The sequence below is a fragment of the Chiloscyllium plagiosum genome, chromosome 19 (genome assembly GCF_004010195.1).
Source record: "Chiloscyllium plagiosum isolate BGI_BamShark_2017 chromosome 19, ASM401019v2, whole genome shotgun sequence".
In the NCBI taxonomy this organism is placed as follows: Eukaryota; Metazoa; Chordata; class Chondrichthyes; order Orectolobiformes; family Hemiscylliidae; genus Chiloscyllium; species Chiloscyllium plagiosum.
This window is the reverse complement of record NC_057728.1, coordinates 31,055,342-31,059,049: the sequence shown is the minus strand read 5'-3', so window position 1 is coordinate 31,059,049 and position 3,708 is coordinate 31,055,342. Positions and strand designations below refer to the sequence as shown.

The 3,708-nt window shown below is 41.6% G+C and overlaps 1 protein-coding gene across 2 annotated transcripts in view; it reads right to left on the bottom strand.

The window, feature by feature from the left end:
• Positions 1-3,229, bottom strand: part of LOC122559657 (coiled-coil domain-containing protein 91-like) — a 193,117-nt gene extending 189,888 nt beyond the window's left edge. For both annotated transcript variants that reach the window (XM_043709495.1, XM_043709496.1), the window contains exon 1: positions 2,576-3,229. The gene's annotated coding sequence lies outside the window, so the exon portion shown is untranslated. The remainder of the gene's footprint in view (positions 1-2,575) is intronic.
• Positions 3,230-3,708: the final 479 nt, after the last annotated feature.

Sequence of the window (3,708 nt, the reverse complement as noted above, 5' to 3'; positions counted from 1 at the left end):
TTTTGTGATTTACACATGAAAGAAGTGAAACTATCACTGTATTCTAACAGATGAAAGGCTTAACAGACAATCCATTCTTCAATGTATAATTTCAGTTACATCACACTGCAGATTTTTGCTATAAATTCTGAGTTACGATCGAGTCCTCCACAATCACCTGATGAAGGAATGTCGCTCCGAAAGCTAGTGTGCTTCCAATTAAACCTGTTGGACTATAACCTGGTGTTGTGTGATTTTTAACAATATTCTAGTTCACTTTAAGGCCAAAAATTGGACCCAGGAATTTGCACCGACCAAAGGGTGTATCAAATGTTGTCAATATTAAAATTCCTCATCAAGTTTTATATTCCAGTAGCCATTTCTGACATCATGCATGTTGAAAACCATTCTCGCTGGCAGGGCTGGTGTAGTCTTTTCCAGTATTGGAATAGGGTTGTGATTCCTCTTCATTGCTTAAGATCTTTGGAATTCAAGCAAATTTTCACATATTCATTTGTTTTTTCTGTTATTATGATAATATTTCTCTAATCCTTAGGTTGTGACACCACTGGTCCCTTTTATTTCTTCCATCCTTTGGAGTTCATTTTCAAGCTTTTAGTTCTACTGTTACTTTATATGGGGATTGGATTACTGGATTTTTCAAAACAACCCACTGTATCATCAAAACTCTGGGCATATTTGTACAAGATCTTCATTGCTTCTAATCAGAGGGCATTTTACAATAGGTGTACTACCTTCGATTCTGTGTCAAGTCACGGCTTACTGAAATAAACTGCAGCCCTTCACAACTGCTCAACTGCAGGGTAGTAAAACTATTGATTTGTGTGACAGATTATACAGTTAATATCATTTCTTTTGCATATCCTACTGACTTTGGATGTTGCTAGTTGTTGTCTTTCAGTTTCATCATGTGTCAGCAGGATGTTACTCAGTTTCAGGACATAATTTGCTTGGATAATAATTTTCTTTCAAATTTTCACAAACTCCTGGTATATTCTGAGGGGAGTAATGTTACCTATGCTCAGGTGTCAATCCTCACCTTCATATTTATGGTATAGGCTTATTTTGCATTCTCTTCCTTACCTGGAATATTGTGTGATTTTATTTTACTTGAAATTATCATATCCAGTCATTTGATTCCTAAATCTATGTTGGTCTCAAATTCATCATAATCATTCAGCCTATGGTTCTCATTCACCTTTACTCTGATAATACTTTTACCATATTTCCTTGTCTCAAATTCTATTTCCAGTAATTGAGTTTCTGCAAGTTGCACAACTTGACCCAGATGGTACCATTTCTTCTGTGCTCGTGCCTTTTAGGAAGCTAATGATTGTCAATTAGTGCTTTTGTTTAAACTTCTCAACTGCCTTTATATCATCAGCTTCCCAATTCACTCTGGCCTGAAACTGAGTTTGTTGCTGTGGCTGCAGTAACAGTGTCACTGCCCTGGATTGGGAGGCCTGGGTTCAAGTCCCACCTGCTCCACAGGTGTGTAATAATGTCTCCAAACAGTTCAGTTAGAAAAATAGGTTCACCCAGCTTTTTCTCTATCACAAATTTGTGTTTACTTTTACCATCTAATTCAGCATTATAGCCATTTAAATTGTTTGGGTTTTAACTGTCTGACATCCTTCACCACCATAGAGACATCCAGTGCGACCATGTCATGTCTTCTAGTCACCACAAGGTTAAAAATAATCCACATTGAGTTTTAAAAGTATAGATTTTCCTCGAGTGTATTTTTGCTACTTTGCCTCTGATTGGTGGGCTGAGCATTGTTGCTTGACACCTGACTGCAGAACAGCAATAAAATATGGCATCCTGGATGTACAGCTGCATAAGCATTGATTCCTAGGTCTTTATAAAAATATAACAGAAAAAGTTTTTTCCTCAAAGATAATTCACTACCCCAAGTGAGGGAGGTGCAGGGGTGATAACCACAGAAAAATGGGTACTCACTTGTTTACCCCAGAAGGGATCAGGGAAAAGGGGTGACTATCTGTAAACCCAGGAAAGGGGAGAGGGCACTTATCTATTTACTCCAGGAGGAGATTATCCTGGGAGGGGTATGTAAAGGGGATGGGGAGGGATGCTCACCTTTTTACTACAGGGGAGTTGCCAACCTGTTTAGCCCAGGAGGGAGATGGGGAGGGATTGCTCACCTGTTTACCCCAAGAGGAGCATGTGAATAAAGAAGAGATACTCAACCTGTTTGAGATGGGGAGGGGAGATATGGAGCTCAGCTGTATACCTCAGGAAGGAAAGGGGTTGCTCACCTGTTTGAGATGGGGAGGGGAGATATTGAGTTCACCTGTATACACCAGTAGGGGAGAGGGGTTGCTCACCTGTTTGAGATGGGGTGGGGAGATATTGAGTTCACCTGTATACGCCAGTAGGGGGGAGGGGTTGCTCACCTGTTTAAGATGTGGTGGGGAGATATGGAGCTCACCTGTATATCCCAGGAAGGGGAGGGGTTGCTCACCTGTTTACCATAGCAGGAGCATGTGAGTGGGAGAGGATCGCTCACGTGTTTATCCAAAGAGGGATGTGTGAATGGGAAGAGGGTACTCACCCTCGTTACCTGCGGCCCCTGTACCTGCCCCGTGCTCGCGAGCCTCGCGCTGGCCGTTACGACGGTTCCGAGCTCGCGGCCTCCCAGCCGGAAGCGTTCGCAGCCAACGCGGTGCGTGCAGTTGTACACGTGGCCAGCTCTGTTCGGGAAAAGCAGCTCCCTCGTTTACTTCCAGCGTCGGTGATCAGAAAATTACACCAAACGAAAGGAGACAAACGAATCTTGCTCTTCGATTCGGAAAATAAAATGTTGCCGAAAATTCCAGAGTTTGTAATACTGCCCCCTTCAGCTACTTTCAAAAAAACACCAAGGGCCGTACAGGCATCAGACTCGATCGCGTTTTCAGAATTCAATGTAATTCCAATATTCTAGAAATCTGAAATGATAAAAGAAGCAGAAAACGCTGGAGATACTCAGCATTTCATTCAGAATTTGTGGAAAAAGAAACAGAATTCATGTTTCAGCTCCAGGATCTTGAGATTCATTTGGCTGCCGATTTGGAAACTTTTCATAAATCTGAAAAACAAACATTGAGAGCAGGTTTACACTTCAGAAGTGGGTGGACAGGCTACACAACGGAACTGAGGAATCGTGGAACAGCAAAGCTTAACGTATCAGATGAGTTTACTATATTCGAGCCATATTCCAACTATGCCATATCTAATATGCAGTACGGGAAAAAATGTGATCAAACTGGAATAGTTGCGGAAGAGATTGACAAAAATGATAGCAGGAGTTACAAATTTCACTCCGAGTTCAAGTTTGGATGTGTTGGGTTGTTTGTTTTGTAACAGAAGAGGTTTCAGGAAAACAAAAACAAATTGCTGGAAAAGCGCAGCAAATCTGGCAGCATCTGTGGAGAGAAACCAGAGTTAACGTTTCGGGTCCAGTGAGTCTTCTTCAGAATTGAAAGCGGCTCGGAAAATTAGTTTTTTTTATGCAGAAGATAGGGTAGGGGGAGAGGGTAAAGAGTAAATGATAGATAGATATACAGCCCAAGGAGAAAGAAAAGTTGGACAGACAAAGGAGTGGATAACCATTACCTTAAGAGCATGAACAGCTACTAATGGAGACTGTTAGTGGCTAACAATGGGTTGTGTGTAGTAGCAGACCATGTGATAACAAGGCCTGGT